The 22,517-nt window shown below is 39.1% G+C and overlaps 1 long non-coding RNA gene across 2 annotated transcripts; it reads left to right on the top strand.

Moving 5' to 3' along the window:
* Nucleotides 1–9,202: 9,202 nt before the first annotated feature.
* LOC107078494 (uncharacterized) lies at nucleotides 9,203–22,123 on the top strand. Of its 2 annotated transcripts, XR_001479418.2 has the most exons (4): nucleotides 9,203–9,242; nucleotides 10,355–10,442; nucleotides 13,080–13,214; nucleotides 22,077–22,123. It is a non-coding gene; the product is annotated as an uncharacterized lncRNA (long non-coding RNA). The 2 variants fall into 2 exon arrangements; XR_001479417.2 differs by lacking the exon at nucleotides 22,077–22,123 and having other exon boundaries at nucleotides 13,080–13,445.
* Nucleotides 22,124–22,517: the final 394 nt, after the last annotated feature.

The raw sequence follows: 22,517 nt of genomic DNA on the forward strand, positions 1-22,517 counted from the left end.
AAAGATCCGAATCTATGTAGCTTTATTCAGAGTGTTTAATATACTAAAGAGTATTTATAGGCAGCAATTGCAGAAAGTAGAATAAGTATCATCTTTCTTCAACTTCTCCTTCCCCTGACCTTAAAGCATGTGACTTGATTTTATTGAAGGCAGGGGCAACACATTTAACTATTTATGAAAAGGACTATAAATTTCAAATATAGTATTTAAGGATGATGACCATACTAAATTGAAGTCTTTCTAAAATTATTCAAACATTAAAAACAGGTGTGATGGTTATGGATATAGATACAATATACTGCCAAATATTTTCACATAATGTGTTTAATACGTTTCTATACACACATTTATTTCTCTACAGTGTAATGTTCTGCACAGTGTGTGTGTCAGTGCCTCATGCATCATCCTGCAACAGGATTACTGTACCTGTGTCCTTAACAAGGAGATCTGCACAGCAGTAGGCCTGGCTCTTTAAAAGGGAATTAACTAACCCCAGGAATTCACACTATGGGTCTGTGTAAGAGGGAAAGGAACAAGTTCCCAAGCTTCCTGTCACTGGGTGAGAACAAGTGTTGGTCTAATTAAAAAGCATAATAACTTACCGCCTACAGTGCCCATAATAAAAAATGCTCTCAAGTTTTTTAAAGGTCCCCAAAAGGATAAATATAATACTGTCTTAGATTCCTACACACACAGAAGAAAAATCTCTACTCTGAACCAGCACATTCCTGTTAGGCGACTTTGCCAACTACCTATTTTTTAGTTTGAACTATTTTCCCAGAAGGCTTGTATTTAATGTAATGAAGGCTCTTTGGTTCACTGCTTAGAAGTACATACTGTAATAAACTGTGTCAAAAGTAACATAAATTATGTCCCTACCAGATAATTGCCACTGTCAAAGGCAGATCTAGTTGAATTGTCCATCTATACAACCAGGCTACCCTCAGAACTAAAGTGTCCTGGTACAAAGTAAGCTTCCAAGCTGCTAAAACTGCAGGAATGCAGAAAAATGCAGAGACAATGTCTTACCATTGAAAAATAAGACCCTCACAAACAGTGGGGTCTTCAATTTTTTACCAAAGCTTCCACGCCTGTGGCAAACAATTAGGCTAAGCTAAATGACACTGCTGTGTCTGTGTATGCTAGTGTGTGACCTAGTGATGCCAGGAGAGGGAGCATAGACAGTGCCAACAACAGAGTTAAAAAACTGTCTACAGTCAGATTAGCCAGTAGGCATGGTGGTGCAGTAATTGACATTGCTGTCTCATGACACTGGGGTGCTGGGTTTAGGTCCTGGAGTGCTATCTGTATGGAGGTTGTATGTTCTCTCCATGTTCACATGTGATTATTCTGGGTGCTTTTTCCTCCCACAATGCAAAGACATACTGGTAGGTTAATTGGTTTCTGGAAAAATAGGCCCTGTTTGTTTTTCTGTTTGTGTGTGCTCTGCTATGGACTGGCATCCCATCCAGTGTGTATCCTGCCTTATGCCTGTTGCTTGCTAGGATAGGCTCTGTGGCACTACACGGGGCGAGTTCAGTGTAGAGGCGGAACCCTGGATGAAGGGCGATGCATTGCCTAGTGGCCACAGCTTTACTGGCTGATTAAGGATGAGCCACAGCTGTGAGAGCTCTTTAAAATCACACTGAACACCTCCAGAAGGGACAAGCAGACCCCCGGAAGGGGAGGACCATTTCAGAAACAGTCCCAGAGGGGATTTTAAGTGATTTTAAGAATTTTTCCTTCATTTTATTTTATTTTTATTTTTCCTTGTCCTGCTGTGCATCTCCACCAGGGCAGGCTGACCCTTTTTGCACAGGTTGAGGTTTTATTTTTGGCCTTGCGGTCCCCGTCCTATTTAACGGGGTTCAGTCTGGTTACCGCTGTGCTAAGCGGGTTCTTTTTCCCAGGCGGCACCTCCTTAGATAGGATAAGTCCTGCCTGGATGGTGCGGTGCAAAGTGACACATTTTTTTTCTTTTTATGTTTTTTCCCCCTTTTGTGCTATTTTTGGTTTTCGCTAACCTCACACCGGTGCTTCTGCCCCCCAGGGCAGGGCATCGACTTTTATGGGTGCCTGCCGCAGCTCCTTCAACTCCCACACTGTTACAGCTCCATTTCTCATGTGACTTTGTATTGAATAAAGCCGTCAGAAAATGGATGAATGGATAGATAAGCAAGCATTATCAATTTCTGCCATTGTGAGACACCCCAGTTAGAGTGATCAAAGAGCAACAGGGTTATCAACTGTTATGGCTACATCTACATCTACAACACCCAAGTTCCATTTTCCACAAAGTTTCTGTTGTTAGGAGTGTATGTTTGTCTTCTTAAATATTGCAGAGCTGTAGACATTACAGTCCCCATGAGGCAGGTGCTAAACCAGGATGGTAAGAACTAAGAGGTGGGAGCTATTTATTGTTTCTCGGACCTAAATCTTTGTTATCTGGTGACCTTTGCTTGATACCTGCTGTCATACATGATAGAATTGTGGTGATAGGGGAATTTAATGTCCATGCCTCTGTAAACTTAGATCCTCTCAGAAATGACCTTATGTTTTTTCAGTTCTGTTGACTTTTTTCAACATACTGTATCTCCAAAACTGACCCATATCCACTTGTCCTAATTATCACATGTGGTGCTGACTTTTAGAACTGGAATAACACGCCTCACAGTTTTAGAGTGAGCTGCTGTTAATTTGGATCTATTTCAATTAATGAATCAAATGATGAATTATTAATTTTGGTCTTTCTTTCAATCCTCATATTAGAAGGATAACTGGAGTGATTGTTTTAACCTTAGAAATATTACAGAGAAAATTAATGTTTTCTTTCTCTACAAGGTGAAAAGAGACTGATGCCTGCATCTCGGACATCTGGAATTGATCACTACAATGTGATGTTTTACTTGGAGTGTGGCTTGTACAAAATGCAACTGACAAGGTTTTAACTTTAACACAAAATCATGAGCATATTACATGATTGATTGATTGGTTGATTGATTGATTGACACTGCTCTCCAATGAAAAAGGTGAGTCTATCCCTTGTAAAAGTGATAACCCTCCAGCTTTCATGTAGATGTTGGTACCTGTGGATGCAATGTGAGAATCCCAAAAACATAATTTGATGATATGTTTAGAAACTTGCTTCCTATGGACTAATACAGTAGGTTTTGTTCATACAGATGAAAAGTGATAGAAATTCTCAAAGAGTGTGCAGTAGTGAGGATGGTCGCCTTATGTAAAGCAGCCATTATGGTTAAGCTTCATGGGAGACAAATCCAGAGTGACAAATCCTGCTAGAGGGACCAAGGATTAACTCAGCACCTATCTGCTGGTGTCACATTTTTGATGAATATGTTCCCATTTTCATTCACGAACTCTGGCTGTTCCGGTTATGCTGACATTGTGCTGAACTTTAAATGTAATGAATTGCTACATATTCCCTAGTTACTAATGACATTCATAAAATAGTATTGCCAAGCTGAATGTATTTTCTTTGTCTTGTAGGTTAATGTTAATAGGGAAGGTCTGCACACATAACAGACAGTTCACAAAGCTAAATGCAGCCCATTAACCAAACTTACAGGGTTGATTTCAAAACTCCAAAAGAAGAATATCCTTTACTTTGTCTAAAACTCTAATGAGCTCCAGTTAATTTCCCAAAACTATAAAAGAACAAACTACAGAATTAGAGTGTGGAGATTCGCACTGCTGTCTCATAACACCTGGGTCCTATGCTCAAATCCATCTTTGAACACATGTCTGTTTGTTCTTTTTGTGTGAAGAGGAGGTAGAAGGGTGTCTGTGTAAAATCCTAGGTCCCCATGAAGAAGCAAGCTAGGTATCCCATCTCACTACTCTGGCCTGTGAAGAGTGACTTTGGTGTTGATCTGTTCCATACCTAAATTGAGTAAGTTTAACAGAACCTACTCTATGGACTGATTATTTCTGCTTGTAATTTGCCATATTTGTTTGCTATGTCTTTATATTTTACAGAAAATATATTTTGCTCTGGAGATAAAAAAAATAAAATAAATGAGTCTATATAGTAATGGAGAATCACACACTAGTGAAAAAATAAATGAAGAAACCAGAATACTATGGCTCTAAGATATGAACCTACCTGTTTTGTCAGGCTACTAAACAGATGTGGCATATATATTCATAAGAAATCATTTCAGCCTGTGTTTTACCCTTAGCAGCACAGGTAGTGCTGTGGGAAGAGCGGGTAATACAAAATAATAAGGTGAGAGATAATGAAATATCCAGGGCAGGATTCACAACACAGAAGCCTGTGGCAGGAAGTGGGAAAGCCTGAAATTATCCTACTGTCTGCATCCATGTTTCAAAGAGAAAAATGAAATATTCTTAATATTAAGCAACAGGTACAGTACATTTCAATGAACAATATTTGTGGTGCCAATATTTTGTGTATGGCTGGAAATAAATTGTTTAATGTGACGTACACAGCAAAGTAGGACTGAATAGGAGTAAAAATCATGTTTCTCAGTACTTTTTCTGAAAGCACTTTTTGTTGCACCCTAAATTACAATAAGGAATCCAGGTATTGCACAATTGACCAAGTTCAAGGCAAGGAATAAGAGCAAAAGTTGTCTTCTGTTGTTTTCTGTATGTACTTTCTTAGAATTTAAAATCTACTGTATGTTATAGATCACTTGCATTAGACTATCAGAGAGGAAGCAAACTCAGAGTGGTTTAATGCTGTGTGCATATCAACTTATGAGATACTTCCACCACAGATATCTCTTTGTCTTAAAGGGTGATATATCCCATGAGAGCTGAGAGTTCCAATTTCCCACAGCAAGCTTCACTGAAAGATTAGATAAAACAGTCCTGACAGCTCAATGAAGAGCATCTTCCTGCTTCAATCTACTGAGCATTCAAAGAACATGTCTCAGTTTTCAACAAAAAAAAATACTCAGTGGAACACTTTGTTTTCATTTGGTGAGTGTTGTGCAAGGTAATAATTGTACATGCAACTGCACATTTAAAACGTGACTGTTAGTTTGTGGTGGAACATCCTTTTCTATGCCTTTCTCTTTACAAGCATACTGATGAAATCTAAAGTGAATATATATTTGCACTCCTAAAGTGAATGAACTATAAATCTTGACATTTCATTTCTCCCATCAAGCTCTGCAAACAAATGGGTTTGCTACCAACTTACTCCTACTTATTAATTTTCTATACAAACCAAAAAAGGAAGACATTTTCAAATGTTTATGGCATGGAAGGGCTAAACCACCATTCTTAAAACTGGGCCTGTTGTTCTTTAATGGTAGTCACACCAGAGGTTGAAGTCCATGTGCAATGGCAAATATTTTGCTGTGAATAAAAAGAGCTTTTGACAAAAGCCCTACTAGAAGTGCTGTGTGTGAAACAAATCTGCAGGTGATTACATTCACTATTTCAGTTCACAATGAACTATAGATCTGGAGCTACTCCTAAAATGTATCTAGTGTCTGACACTCTTTCTGTACTGCTTGTAATTTAAATTTTTGGATTTATTTAAGGAGTAGCACAGTGGTTAGCATTTTTCTGCCTTGCAGTGCTGGAGCCCTGGGTTCAATTCCTGGGTTGCCATTTGTGTGGACTTCTTAAGTTTTCCCTGTGCTCATCTAAGTTTCCTCCCTCAGTCCGAAGAAATGCTAGTCGGTTAATTGGCTTCTGGGAAAAGTGATCTTGTTGTGTGTCCTACAAAGGACTGGTGTCCCATCCAGGGTGTACCCTGCCTTGTGCCTGCTGCTTGCCGGGATCTGCTCCAAATCCCCTGTGACCCCATTGATTGAAAGCTTTTTACAACCGTAATGGTTCAGATGTTTTAAAGAAGCAGTCCTTTTCAAGTAACAGAACATACTGCCCATTATTATCCAGACACAGACTCTTCCCTGAGGACAGAAATGGACTTTACTCTTGCATATGTACTGTATGTAAAGTCTCAGTCTCCCACTGTCATTCTAGCCATCAAAAAATACATCTCTCTTTCTATGTTTCCATCAACTCTGCCATACAGGGGTTGCAGAATACAATTAATTACAATATGATGGATAACCATGGTCAGTAATTGCATGCTGTCATTTGTCAAACTCTCCAGCTAGATGACAGCCACATTGGAAATAATTACCTTTCCTAAATAATAAAACAGCAACATTAAGAAAGACAGCTCAAGCTAAAGGTCAGTGCTAAAGGAAGGCTGCCTCATTAGGGTCTTGGACACAGAACACATGGAAACTCCAATCCACTGGTCAGATAGTGAGATAACCTATGGAGCCATAAGGAATTTAGGAGAAAGAGAAGATGTGCAAATCAAAATCAGCAAAGTCAGCACTAACAACCAGCCCTCTCTCTCTCTCTCTCTCTCTCTCTCTCTCTCTCTCTCTCTCTCTCTCTCTCTGTTTTTGTGTTCTTGGATTACAGCATTTGCTGTTGGACCCTATTGATTTAAATCTATCATAAAGCCAGTTACAAATCAAGCTCGAGAATGTAAATTAATATTAAGTAAAATGAGTGCTGATAGTCATCCATTTTCTAACCACTCTATTCACACAGAAAAATACACACATGTGGGACAGTTTTCCCAGAACTCAATGAGTGTCAGAATGTCTTTTGATTTGATTGTGGGAGGAAATCCACACAAACACAGGGTGAGTATACAAACATCACACAAATAGCACCCCAGGAACTGAATCCAGGGCCCCACCATAGCAAGGTGCCACCATGCCATTGACCGCTAGTAGTTGAAATATTGATGATAAATTAACACTAACAGGACCATAACCAATGTTATGGCCAAAATACATACTATCTGTAGATCTTTGGATCCATTTCATGTCGATTTTGTTGCCTCCAAAGGTGAATGGTAAGTTTTATTATCAAATGATATGTTTGAAGCCCTCCTCAATCTTGTTATTGTGAGATAGTGAGAGGTAACTTTGTAAGAAACTCACCATTCTTGGCACAAAAGCTGGGCCCAGTGGTGTGGCTTTGAGCCAAGTTGGCTGCCTGTTAATTGGAAAAAAACTGCAGAAAGAGGCACAGCTGGCCTGAAAGAGAAATTAGCACTTTCACAGGGAGTGAAATTCCATGTGAGGGATAGGTCTGTACGGAATTTGCCACTCCTCTGGGATAATTAAGATGCTTATAAGACCAGCTGGAAGGAAAAGAGTCTAAGTTTGTGTCTGTGCTCCAGTGTGAAAGGAGGAAGAGTGAGAGCTCCAGAGGGGAGACTTAATTAGTAAAGGATTGAGGTGGCTTACAGACCTGTGTGATTCAGTGAGTTTGTGAGGCTTGCGAAAGTATAGGGTAGGCTGAACATAGAGGTGAACTGTGTGGTAGTTTTGCTTGCAAGACTCAATGGGGTTGAGATGCGCAGCTAAGGAACAGCTAAACAAATCTTGATGGTAGCACCTGGAGCAGAGGGACATTGCCCACCAAGGTGGTGGAGTTCCTTATCTCCACAGAGAGAATAGTATAGATGGTAAAGGTTGAGTCTGGAGTACTCCTTCTGCCTTACCATTAGAAGACAGAGTTGGTGGTCTCTTAGAGTGTGGAATAAGAGAAAACAACACAGTGGATGTGGCTGTATCAGGGACACAAGTGTAGGTTATAGAGAGGCATCCATGGACAAACAGGTTCCATCAGTACACTTAGTTATAAGAAGAGTGACTCGATGTTAGTGAAGATCTGGTGCCTGGTGAAGAGTAAAAGCGATCAGAGTTGGTCTGATTGAATACTCCAGTGCCTAGTGATAAATGAAGAATGGGAGTGAAGAGCAGACCTACTGTAGTAAGTGGGATGAATATGTGTAGTGCTTAGTGGTTAATGAAGAGTAAGTGACCTATGTGAGTAGAGCTACTGTAAGTGAACGACAGCCTGTAAGAAAGGGGACTGTACAATCTTCTACTAGAAGGAAAGATAAAGAAGAGCTAGGGTCCTAGTGAGGGTCTGAAAGACAGACAGCTACATGGAAAAACTCAGGTGACATGCTGGCAGTGTTGGAATTAGAGTAGTGTGTTTGTTGGCAGGTGTTACACATGCATATTGTTGTGCAACAATCCATTTAATTGGCAATATTCAGAATTAATCAATCTGCATTCCTTTTGCCCAGAACTCCAGGAAACAAAAAAGAGGTGCACAGGGTGTACTTTTAAAATAGGGATGTCTAACCCTGGTCCTAGAGGGAATCAAACAATTTGTATGGTATGTTGCCAAAGTGCCCAAGCTAGGATTGGGGTTAGGATTTGTACAACACAGAGCGATTTTGTGATGCATTTGCTGTGCTCTAGGACATATGTGAAATGCAGGAAAAGTGTTTTATTTCCTTTGAACAATTAATTTGGCCCAATCTTACAGTTTTTGCTAAGCCTGTCAAGCAAAACTGGTCAAGAATCATAAGTTTGAAAATTCTTTCTACAATTTTTTTCTTGCATTTAAACCTGAGAAAAACCAAGTTCAGCTAAACTTATTTGTACTCTTGACCTACAGACGATACAAAATGTTGGGTTATTTGCCATTTCAACAGCAAGAAACGTGAAAAAGAAATACTGGAAGCAAAATAAAAGAAAATGAAAGCAGTTTCACAGTAGGTACTTTTAAAAGACTGGAAACTGCCACTTTAAGCATTTTGGACAATTTTAAGTCTGTCACACAATGGCCTGAGGAAGGCCAAAGTAAGTCCCTTTTATAAAAGAATGGCCCCACTGCAAAGCACTCAAGCAAAATAAATGCAGTTTATTTAAAGTGCTCCCAGTCCCACACACCCAGAAACAAAACCCCAAAAAGGAACAAAAATAATTCTTCAAATAAAGACAAATCTTCCATTTCTTATTACTTTCTCTCTGATTTAAGTCACACTACCGGACTCACCAATCACTAACAACAACTCCCTCTTAGGCTGAGGAGCCAGCTTAAATAGCTTGTAAGCCCCTCCCCCTCTGGAACAAACCATTTCTCCAATTCATAATAATTTCACAAATTATACATTCATAATGAATTCCTTTCTAACCAAAGAACATCGCATATCTTAAAAACACAGTTCTTTTGATCCTGGTTCAAATAAACAATACAGAAAATAAGCAATACAAACAATAACATTTCCCTCCCTTCACATGCATGTGGTTTTCTCCATCTCCATAAATAAACCTTGAGAAGTGGGTTTAGGTTTGGCCTTCTGAGGCCACCATAGGCTTATCCACCCTTGAAGTCCCAACACCAAACAAGCAGTGAGTATCATCCATTTTCAGAATGCCCTCTCAATACAATTCACACCTCAATACTCACTCATACCGGTGTTTAATTATGTGAATGTATATGAAATTAAGTAATAGCAGTTACTAGTCAAGCCCTGAGTGTACACCATCAAGAACTTATCTAGCAAACGCTCAACGGAAAGTGTATGAATAGTGTATTTCCTGTGCTACCTGTACTTCATGACAGGCTCCTCTGTCACAGAGTCATTTTGGGTAACTTTTTGAACACAGTTTTTCAATGCAAGGTTTTTGATATACAGTGTATTATTATTTATTTGATTGATTCATCAATCAAATAAATATTTATTTGATTGATCATTTGATTGATTCATCCATACCTTACTTACTGTACTGGGCTTTTCCGGAATCATAGTTGCATACATCAGTTTGAACGGATTTGATTGTTTTCAGTGTGTAATTTTGCCTTCAAAAACTGCAAGTTTCAAACATCTGAATAATGTTTGCCAATAATATTATAGTATGTCACATAATCTCATAATAAACATTATAGTAAACCCTTGGTTTAACAGACTTCACTTTAATAGATTTCAGATTTGAAGTTCATGTACTGAGCAGTGATTAAATTAATTTGACATTGTTTAAATAAAAGAATGTATATAACATGATGCAATACTTTATGCATTGTTATTACAAAAAACAAGCAATTGTGCTGCTAACCACTGCACCTCAGTGCCAGGACACAGTCTGTGGGAACTTCCATGAGAGATGGTAGTGGCACCAGCGTCTGTGATGTATCTGGCTAAGGATTTTTACATGAAACATTAAGAGGTATTTATTCACACTAAAACCTGATTTTAGTACTGCTTGACTCTGGCAAGTCATCCTCAATTACAGCCGTAATTAAAATGGTAGATTGTATCCATTAGCAGGAAATTAGTACAATCATGGGGGACTTTAGCTCATTTAGAAATATTCTTTCTTATTAAAGATTAAAATATCTTTTAGAGTATAGTGAAGTTTAATGTGTTTTACTAGCATAGATCTGATAATCATTCATCTCCCCATTGAGTACACCACATTTAAAAATCAATTGTTAAATTATATGTCCTGTTACTTCTACACAGCCCTGATGCATTAACAAGATGTACCATCAAATATATTGAAATAAACTTGTGGTGGACTCAGCATGATGCACCGGGACAAATCAGCAAGGTACTTTGTCTGTGTCGGCTCCAATTTTGACTTGGTGTTGTATCAAGGCTAGTGTTTTTAAATTCAGTGCAATACGGGAGGATTGTGTCAGTTCAGGATCTTGCTCTCCAAGAACAAAAGACGACATGAAGGGAAAATGGCAGCATATCTCAGCAATGGGTTGAATCATGACATCCTTGATCTTAATTGCTGGCACCCTATGAAAAGGACGTTTTCTTATCTTTCAAAGGAAGCACATGCTTAACCACATCCCAAACCAAATAATGAAGCAAGACATCATTGCTGGCTGGCACAGTTTAAATACATCATAGCAAGTGTGTGGTAGAATCAAAAACACCTCTCTTTTTCTTTGCTTTTCATCAGATAATTGTTTCCTCCTGTGAAGTGCCCTAAAATGCTTATCTATCCTTTCTATGCATTAAAGTACTGTAAAACGTTTCCATGGCAGATGGATGGACACAGGATTTTATACTCAGTCTTTTTTCACGAGAGTTTCATCAACCTCTGAATTTAAACAAATTTTACAGTAGATATGAAGTTAGCCTAGCCATCTCTCTCTCTGCTGGCAGGTTAGGGTAAGCAATCAATTTGTCTGTTTCTGAGTGTTCCTTGATATTTATTTGGTAGCAGGTGTTGCTAGAACATGGACGTTACACTCCTGCTATACTTTTTGTCTCTGAAAACTGATTACTCAAGGGGGCACAGGACTTTGTCATTTAGCTCTGAACAAATTGCACCTGTTAGCTTTGATTAACGGAGAACAATTCCTACAATTATGTTCATGATGTGTGGCCAGGATGCAGAAAATGTGCTCCCTGTGATCCTCAACTCTACAAAGACAAATAACCATCTGGGCCAAAGCTGATCAGGCTTATTAGCTTGAGTTCAGTACAGTTTTCTTCCTATGTTTTCATACCTTTTGATCATAGGAGAACTTGACACTTGGAAAGTTTCTGTTGGAAATAGTCATTTCTTTTTTTCATTATTAATTGATGTTCCATGCCAAACAGAACAGTGTTAAAAAAAGAGCTAAAAGTCAGTTCTATTAAATTGCTTTTCAGAGGCTGCAGATTGGTTAAAATTGCACTCTATCTGGTTGGTCTGACTTTGACAACTTTACAGTTCTCTAATAGCATGGTTCTGGATTCCCAGTATTAACTCAATTGCCTGTTACAACAGCCAGTCTTGTTTCAAGTATAATTACCAGGCACAAAACAGAGCAGGTATAAATACCTCAGTTTGTAGTGACTTTGTGTTTTTCACCATGTAGGGCCTGATAGGAATGTGTTTGGGGACACATTAAACTAGGACAGATCAGCTCTTAACAAACTTTTGAATTTGATTACCCACAACATAATTTACAGTAGTTGCATCTGTTATTATCACAAAGCATAATGAGGACGCAGTGAAGATGTGGAGGATTGTTATGTTAAATATTACACATCCATTTCAGCATTCTGTACTTCTGACAATATAATCTTTCAGTTCAGTTGTGAAGTCATTCCTTTCCCAGAAGCATCTCGCTTCATTAACATAAAACAATTAAGAGTCATTAAGAGTTTCAATTTAAAACATCTGTTGGTTTTTGTCCACCAGTCCACTGTCCCTGAATGGATTAAACATTATAAGAATAACATTTATACATTGCTCACCTATACACTCATACTGTACATACAGTACCTTAAGAATCTTCTCTGACAAAATCTATAGAATCAAGGTTTTAAGTGTACAAAGAGCGTGATAGCAGATCACCCAGAACTGTGCAACCCACAGCTTGGAACCCCCTAAATTAAAAGTCAGTACAGAGAGAATTTTAGAGATCATTTTTATTCAAAGTCTGTAAGTATTGAATGGTAGTCCTAGCCCTGGAGGTCCACAAACTGCTGTATTTATTGTTGTTCCAACTGAGCTCTTTACTTAATTAAACCCCTATCAGAAATCAGACTCTTTTTCCATGTGCAAGTTGGTGTTTTCAAACACCAAAATACAAATGAAATGTTAAAAGTGAAATCTCCAAAATGTTTAAGAGCTGAAACAAGAGAATTCAAATGAACCATAATATTAGGTTAACTGATAGTTAACTAGAGTATGTACCTGAGAGTGTACAGCAGGCTGATACAGTTGGACTATGACTGAGAAGACTAGAATAGAGTAATGTCAAGGCAGGATGACAGTTGGTTATCCAGATAAGAACCAAGGCCCTCTTGAAGAGTCTGACTCAAATCAGCTACAAAGAGCTCTTCAAACTGGTGTGAGAGATAGCCTTTCCAAATCTGCAAGAACATAAATCATTCTCCAAGTTAATTTTAAGAACAATAAACTCCTACTGAATCTTCTTTGTAGAAGATAATACTTTCAAATTTTATTAACTGCAGCAACGGCTGACCCCTTCCTCACCTGGGATTGAGGGGTTATATCAAGGATGCGGTGAGGAAAAGGACAAGCTGGTAGTGACGGCTTCTTGTCACTCACCGCTGACAGACACATCCTATTCCCAGACCAACACTCCACGCTGTCTCTGCACTATCAATTAGCAATGGTTTGAGTCGAGGGGTCTCTAATCTCTGTCCGTTATCTAATTAGAATGTCTCGTGGCAGGAAAGCTAGGAATTGAATTGCTCTTTTCTTCTTCCATAGAGTTTTTCTAGAAGCAGCTGAGATGAAAGTGAAACCTTCAAAGTAGTTCCGGAGACAAACAAAAGTTACCAAAGAGAGCTCATGAGCAGCTCCACGAAGAACTGCCCAAAACACAGCTTTGGCCTTGTTATTCAGGTGTGTTCCGGGTTCCATTTTGAATGAAAGATGCCTGAGTGGCCTTGTCTTACCTTGCAACAGCGTCACCTGTGTTCTGCTTGGCACCTCTGGGCTGGCGGTACTACTGTAACTCTGACACTTTGGTCAGCCATCTATTCAAGCGTAAACATGTGCTCACAGGGGATGTTTATGAGTTGTCACCATCTGGTATACTGTAAGTGAGAGGGCTGTAGCAGTCAGCTGATTAAGAATTGGAACAGTCAGATTCGGAATTTATAATGTAATGAATTTTATTTAAATACCATTAAAATAATTCTTTTCAAATTAGATTTTTTCAGTCAATACCTTTTGACACCAATGTGTTTGCTTACCATTCAGGGTAAAATAGGTTGACATTAAAATTATGCCTGGTCTGGTTAAATGTACTTTTGTTTAGAAAATTGTTTTCGTTTTGCTTTCATTTCTCCATTACTACTGTAATACACACCCCCTGCTGAATTATGGCTTAATACAGAGCAGTGCCATTAGCACCACTGGCTAAACTGAAGAAGATTAATACCCTTAAAGTTAGCCACCTCCTACTTTTTTATATGGGAAACTGCAGATTTTACTGTTTAAATTATTCACTCTGTTTGACACACAAGCACAATGAAATAGCCAAGTTAGAAGTGACACTTATCAGAGCCAATTTCTCACGACCACTGTCAAATTAAATACGATGTTTAGCTAATGATGATGACTTTGATGAGAATTTACTACAAGGCTAATATTTTTTCAGTACACTTCCTAGCAGATGATAGTCTAAATATGAGAGGGTCTGCGCCAAAGTTTTCAAGAACCGCTGAGATAAATGTCACTGTTGTGAGTCCCCTTGAGACTGTGAGGGAAACAAAAACATTCGAGAATGTGACGCTGTTACTGAAAAGAAATAGAAGCCAGACAGTATGAGGTGTTTGTGCATACTGTACAATAATCTTTTATTGTCACCACGTTTTCTGCTCTTTTTGATGACTCATTAGTGACCCTCTTCAAATTAGTGTCAAGCCTGTTACCATGGTGATGGTCCAGATGTCCCCCATGCCCCCTAAATGGATGTATAATTGCTCAGCAGCTTTAAGGTGTGGGGGGGTGAGATTATTGGTAATTTAAATGCAAGTGTCCCAGCTCACCTTCAGATCGCCTACAGAAGCGGCCCTATTTGAAGAGCAATATTGTGGTGGGTTACAGTAATGAACACTCTCACCAGCTCCCTGAAGGTCAGAGTAGGCAGTTCTCGCCATGCGATGACTCTCTCCTTGTCCTTATTTATGCGTTTTAAGAGAAACCATTTTTCAGTTGGATACCAAGGACGTAACTCGGGATGAGATGCCTTATTGATTGGTACCAACTCTCAATCATGGCTTCTAAGAGGCTTGTCATTAGACTTCAGTGTAATTTAACTCAAAAACTAAAAAAAGAAAGCCTCTCCACCATTGCCACCCACCATATACAGATAATTGCTGGCTTGTTTTCACAAGTTTTGATGAAAAACCTAATCCTCCCTGTTCCTGTGAAAGTGCTAAGATGTCTCTCAGCCTCAGTGGTCATGACAGTAGAGTTAAAATACTGTATCAGGTGAAGCGCATGTTCTTTCTATAGACCTCTTTAACACTAGAAGTCTCACAAAGCAAAAAGAAATAGAAAAATAAGTGTCTCTGTCACAAAAAATATGGTTAATTCTTGTACAGTATCCATTCATCCATTTTTTCCCAATTCATCCAATTCAGGGTCAAGGGGGAATCAGAACCTGTTTAGGCAAGCAACAGGCACAAGAAGGGGTACAACCTGGATGGGACGCCAGTCGCTCACAGGGCACACACAGACACAGACGCGTACACACTCACAATTAAGCCAATTAACCTACCAGTATGTCTATGGAGGACCTGGAGGGAACCCAAGCAAAGACAAAGAGAACATAGACTCCATGCAGAGAGCACCCCAGGTCCAGCATTAATCCCAGTCCCCCAGAGCTGCGAGGCAGCAGTGCTAACCATGTCACTTTACAGTATACTGCATATAGCTTTGCTTATTACAAATGTGAATCTGGCTTGCAGCTTATAAAACTGACACTTTATAAACATTAATTATTTGTTTTATTATCTTGAAATGAAATCATTCCATCAGACATTCTGTAAATTAATATGAATAGTTCTTCATTTTCTCATGCAGTAAGTTAAGTTCAAATTTATTGTCCCATAACCCACAGAGTCAAAACAGCAACTTGCTGTTTTGGCATTTGTGATATTGTTTTCCTGTTCCTTCAAAAGCGATGCATATCAGCAATCATTTCATTGCTGCTTAGCTATTTTCAGAGAACATTCTTTATCTTGATCTTTAAAACGTGCCAGGTAACCCACGTGCTCCTTTTTCCTATACTTCAGGAAAATAAGAGTTGCTGGCTCCCGAGATAACAACAGTAGGAAACAAATTGGATTTCTGGAAAACAATAAGAGGTTTTTTAAACCACCTAACATGCTTTCATCTTATTTTATAAATGCCAGAAGCTGTGTTTAATTCTTTCTACTAGAAACAAGCTTATAAAGATCGCAGCTCTGAGAAATTCTAAAATACAAGTTCATACTGAAGACTGAGGGTAATTGTCGGAATTGGTTTAACCTAACGGCAGGGAAAGGAACACTTCTGTGGTACAGTACAAAAACCCACTTAGACACAGCTCTATTAACATTACCAACAGCAACTAAAGGCAGGAAGATGTAAAGTCTATATCCCAGACAAAGTAGCTTATCAGCCTGGAGTTCTTCCTGGTTTCCAAAGATAACACAAAACAGAGAGCACTGGGATGGGACATTTGTCCATTACAGGAATTACCCACCAGAAATGCTGACCACTGGGGGAAAGTACCTCAGTCATGGGTACAAGAGTGAGGACGTGAACCCATAACCTTATAGAAATGGGTTCAGAAGCTCATCCACTACAATATGCTGTTCCCTAACTATTGTACGTTATGATAAAATATGGTATAGACAATGAGAAGTAAAAATTAAGTATAAGTATAAAAATCCATAAAATGTATACAATAAAAAGGTTTTTGGATAAAGGCCATCATCAGATACAAACAAAAAAAAAAACATTCAGGCATTGGAGAGAACACAGTTTACTGGAGAAAGTGTATTAGGTTCTTTTTCATTCACAGAGGATGGGGTTTGGTTAAATGTTTCTTTCAACATGACATTTGTGTTACATTTGTTACATTTATGTTACATAACGGCACAACCTAGTTAAACTACAGCCACATAGGGGTATGGTACCCAACTGATGCACAGAAATCAAAGTTAAAAAACAAAATCAAAATGTATCTTTTGCATTGCATTAAAACCATTCAGCAACAGCTAACGTGTTCCTCAGAGGTTCACAGCTATACAGCAAATCACCACACTGATTATTGATCCGATACCAAGTTTGAGCCAAAGATTGGCTGGAAACATTTCCACACGCCTATTGATAAGCCACCAAAAAAATGCATTGAGCCAAGGAGTGCTGCCAGATGCCTCTGAAATCGAATTTGTTTCGCCACAGTTTTGTGCATCTCCTGCCACTTGATCACGTAGCCAGCTGGGTTGCAATGCATTTAGATGTTTTGTCTTATTTAGTTCAGTGTGTTGGACTCTGCAGAGGTAATGTGAAGTGGTGCCAACACGAACCAGGCCTGGTGCCAGTTGCAAGCTGCACAAGCTTCCACTCCTACTTCTGTAAACAAATCTCCGTTCTGACCTGTTAGCCCACGACAAAACAGTCCTGGGCCCTGGCCAAGTGAGTCTGCACACCTGTGCCAAACAGTGCAGCATGGGGCCAAACACATCAAACCATTCATCTGTGATTAAAGTGCCTTAATCCAGCCTTGTGATTGGTTGAGCAAAATTCATACACTTGAGGCATACCTACGAACTCTGTCATATAGTGCACAATAACATTTCACATCTTGGAAGTAATGCTGGAAGAAGCTAATTTATTACTGCTGACATACTGTATCCTTTTAAAAAAATGATGTATCAACTAATCGATGAAGTGCAAGGGTAAAAGCATAATCCAGTATTGCATGTGGAGCTGTGGGTTATAGTCCAGCATTATTTATATGTGACTAATTTATTGTACAGTAATTCCTTTAACTAAATTACAACACTTAATTCACAAAGCTACTCCAAGAATAGAATTACTCGCAGTAGGTCGTTAAGTCGATCAGAGGCTATTTGATCTAATAAAAATTCTCCTCATTTAAACATTTAAAATTAATTGAATAAAAATTAATTAGACATTTTATGAACAATAATGATAAGACGGTACAATAAATACACAAATTATTGTATTCTCTTGTTTAAAATGTTATGGTGAGCTTCTCTAAATTGCCCCTTTTTGATGTTTTTTTAAATTCTACTCCTTTTTACATATCTTCTTAACATATCTTTTTACATACACTGCAGGCATCTGTCTCCTGTAAATGGAAATTAAACATACCCGCACATAAGAATCCAAACACTCCTTCATTTTCCAGGTGAAAACAAAAATAAGCATTTTATCACTGCAGAATCGCTTGTTTTAAAAAATGATAAACGCTCAAGGCCACATGTTCCTATAATTATGTCTAATCATTATTGTTATTATTTCTACTGTGTTATCAGAATGCAGGGAGGTAGGATAATGTTGTAAATATGGCTTAAGTAAATGAAGTGGAACAACATAGAGGTAAGCTAATTTCGTAGCTTAGACAAGTAGGCTAAACTAATTTAGTGCATCAATAGAGCTCCTAGTTCAATCCAGCACTTAAATAATACAGTATCTGATACACATCTATTATTTTCTAAAATGGTGTAATAGTATCAGGGTAACGTTTAGTGCACATAGAGCCTTATACTTTTGGGCTCACCAGGGAAGCACTTTTTTTTGTTTTAGCTGCAAAAGACCACTTTACTTACACTCTATTTTTGTGTTATTGATGCTTGGGTCAGAAAGGGCCATGTTTGGCAGAAATTGTCACAGAAAAAGCAGCTTTTAGTCTAAAATACCTTCAGCCCTTTCCTTCAGTTTAATGTGTGGACAATAAAACATACAGTATACTAGATGTAACGTAGAACTATTGTGTATTTCATCTGCTGTAGACCTGCTCCTGCTTCTATTTCTCCTTTAGTCGCTTTAGTTCGCTACTCCACAACAGCCAATATTGCCCTTAGAAAGTCAGAAATCATGTTCACAGACACAGAGGACAACGGGGGAATCCACTCTCTGGTTTCTGCATCCAGCACAGATGTAGTATACTGCATGCAGCTTTAGCCATTAACTGATCGCCCAGTGTTTCGTATGGCATTTGTCCTTGAGGGAGCAGAGGGTGGCTGGGTTAACTGACTGCTACTCTATGCCAGAGCATACTGTACTGCAGATTCTTGCTTGGTATTCTGCCTATCACTTAGCCCAGAGCCAGATGTTAAACGTAATAAAAATGGATTAAAAGATGTTCTATCTTCACGTCATTGCTGCTTAAAGAAAGAATGAATGAAAGAGATCACTTTGTAGAGAATCTTGAATGTGTGTGGATTCAATGAGGTCGAAAGGCTTACAGATAGATCCATGTTCTGAAATGGTGAGGTTTCAGGTTTTGAGGAGATCATAAAGGAGAGGCCTACAAGCAGAAACATTTGTTTGACCTAGGGAACTCTGATTCTGTAACATCTGAACTGGCCAGTACAGCTTTGAAATGTTAACAGCATCCAGGTAGTGAACTGCATAAGCAAATAATGTATTTTTCATATTCGTCTAATTTTTTTTTTCCTTCCCTGAAAAAGTAAACATTGCTCTAAATTTCCTTTCTCAAAAAGTGCCACTGCAGTCTCTTAGACTTCGTGGCATAAAGTATAGAATGTCTCCTAATCTTATTTCCTCAGTAATGTGTTGCTCTCCGAGTCCTGACAGTTCTGACATGCCCTAATTTGACCAAACTGTCACATTTTGTAATGCATTTCAAGTTTCTCCTTCCCTGATTATACATTAAATCATTTGAAAAAATACAGCAACTCCTGCTATGAAGCGACCACAGAAGCAGCCCTGGTCACAGTTCTCCTCGGGCACTATATTTTAAATACTTTAATTAGATTCACTCTTTTTCTCCGTCAGTGTATAATGGACTATCACAGCTCCATCCTCCAGGCTCTGATACACATATTGCTGCAGATGAACAGAAAAGGACTGGTCCTTGCAGATTCAGGAATCAAGACAATCAGATCAAAAGGGTGAAAGAATCGAAGAGAAGCTTGAATGAGGAGCTGCGAGAGCTTTTAGCACGGTCTTTCAGCAATGTCAGTTAAAACATTTGAAGATAATGATATCCATCAATCAAATCATATTCTGTATTTTCATAGGGGCATTCAGGGGGACCATCCCTGGGCACTACAAAATAAAACAAAAAGTGGCAACAAAAAAGCCAAACCATCCAGCCATTTTCTAACTACTTTATACAGGGTTGTAGGGGAGCAGGAGCCTATCCCAGCAAGCAACGGGTGAAAGGCAGGAAACACCTGAATGGGACACTAGACACACTCCCACCAGGACCAATTTTCCCAGAAGCCAATAAACCAACCTCTACCAACAGTAGATGTAGTCTAGTTTAACTCAAGACTGTATCTCACAGATGGGAAGCGAATACCAAAGGAAGAGCTGGAATATGTCACATAAAATACCTGTTGCTCTGTACTCAGCAGTCTGGTAGCAAGAGCCTCACTACAACAGGCGGATGGAATATTGACTGAAGTTTGGAAAATCATTAGTAAAGAAGAGAACTATTATCATTAGACTTGTTTTAACAGGCATTTTAACATGTGATACTCTTTTTAGCTTATTATGTTTTAATAATTAAAAACACTAAGAACCGTTAGTTCAGTACAGATTACACATGATCACTAATCCTAGATCCCATTTAACCTGCATTGCACTCTTGCATCTTGCCAACTGATATACAATACAGTATTTGTGCATTTGTTTTCACTAGCATTCTTTTCAACAGAATGGAGATGTACGCAGTGTACAATAATTACAACTACAATATTTAAAACAATTATTGATGATAATTACATATATTATTGCAATGAACATATTTTGCCAAAATGTGATCTATCAGAGAGGCAATGACTGCTTACTCATTCAAAGGAGGGTACTGTATATCATTTTTAAATCAACACCAAACATACAGAGTATTAAGTATCTTCACTTCTGGCACCAAGAAGGCATGGCTGCTTATGATGCACATGTTAAAGACTCTGATTTTCATGGGCCCATACTGTATGTGGTAAAGGCTTTGGGCCCACGCACCAGCTGAGGACTGCGATCATGGGTTCAAGCCTGGTTTATGTCACTATCCAACTGTGGCTGGGATTCCCCATGTGGTGATGCATGTTCGCCTGTGTGCCACTGAAGGCACGATCAGACAACACACCACTCCTCCAAGCACCTCCAGTGCAGGCCTGTGTTCAGCTGTGACATGTTACAAAACTAGCAATCGAAAGGTTGGGCAGGCCAGCGCAGTCTGCTTGCACTTCCTCATTCTCCCCAATGTACTGTTGTAGGGTCAGCAAACCGAGCCGTGAGAAACAAACTATCAATTAGTCCACATCCAGTGAAGTGTAAAAAAGAATTTGTGGTTCTAAATAAAAATCTTTCAAGCTTTGATCGATCATTTGACAGTGACATATGACACCTACCTGTGTTTGTCTGTGTGAGGGAGAAGAAAACTTAGATAATCACCCAGGCACCATGAGATGGGCCAGGTCACGTTACTGTCTGTTCCATTACATTCCATACGCAGGTACTGTGCCTGACGCTCTGGGATAGGGAGTTGTAAAACCTGAACTTTCTTGTCAGAGTAGCGACCTATGGAACCATCTGGTCACTCGAGTTTCTTGACAAGAGGAGGGTCGCAGTCACCTAGGAGGAACCCAGCAGGCTTTCTGCCAGTGGTTTCCCACTTCAAGTTGGCACCGTAAATGACATAGTTTAGCCACTCTGCCATTCTCAGTGTATCCACCTGCTTCAAATAGAATCACAATTGGGGAAGCGCCTTGATTTATTATGCCAAGGTGAGGTAAAGAAGTTGAATAATACTGGGAGATTATCTTCTAAAGAATTGATTACTAACTACTAAAAAGCTACCGGGGTGCCGTGTCACTACTGCATATGAGTGCTGAGTAGGAGCAGTGATCCATTTTCCTCCCAGATTCCAAATACATACTGCTAGGCTAATTGGTTACTGTAAATTTGGTTAAAAATGGTTGCCTTGTGCCCATTGCCTGCTGGGTTAGGCTCTTGCTCCTTCATGACCTTGTCCTAGATAAAGGGGTTTAGAAAATGGGTGGATGGAGGAGCATCAAAGCTCTTTACTCAGGCTTTTCAGCTGAATCATACTCTTGAATCATGAATCTTAATGAATGATAATCTCTTCAGCTGTATTTAACCTTGTGAATTTGCCATTTCCTCTGGTTCTTATCACAACTTGCTCTTACTCACATACTGTACACACAGTACTGGCAGCCTCTATGAACCTCAATATCACTTGCTGATTTGTTGAGTGCGATATATATTGTCTCCTAAACATTACTTATGTTTGTAAAGATGCTTCTTCAAGGTTGGCCAGAATCTTACTTGTCCATGCGATTGGTTGTTAAGGTATTGTGAAGTAACGGATCTGAGACTGGGGGTGTCAGTGCTTCCGATTGGAGCCGTACATTAAAGAGATCAAGGTGGGGTTGCTGCTCTGTGATCTACAGTATATTTAGGCTTGACAAGCCTGTACTATAATTTCATTAACATCTCAATGTAATTGATGCTTCTCTTGATTTACAGAGATTAACATCTGTTCCCGTTCATTGAAGGATGAGGCTGCTTCTTTGGTAAGAGAATTTGCATGGACAACATTATACTGCCAATGCCACTTCATTGCCATGTTGCCTACCACACAGGAAATTACACTTTCAATGGACTCTAAATTAAAATGCCTACAGTCCCCGTGCATATGTACGGTATGTGCTGGGGTGTGATTACAGTATCTGCATGACTTTCATGATGGCCTCTGCAATTGCCCATGCTATACAGTCACAGCCACTGGAGCACAATGGAATTAGGACTGGGCTTCTGATAGATAAATCAAGCAGCAAATAGCCTTCCACTTCATCCTACCCCTCACCCCCTGCACACGTTTTCATTAAAGTGATAAAGTATAGAGATCTTCACACTCCCCAAGCCCATGACAAGACTGATATAATTTATAATGGACTGTTAAGGTCT

Source organism: Lepisosteus oculatus, chromosome 9, assembly GCF_040954835.1.
Source record: "Lepisosteus oculatus isolate fLepOcu1 chromosome 9, fLepOcu1.hap2, whole genome shotgun sequence".
NCBI classification, from domain to species: Eukaryota; Metazoa; Chordata; class Actinopteri; order Semionotiformes; family Lepisosteidae; genus Lepisosteus; species Lepisosteus oculatus.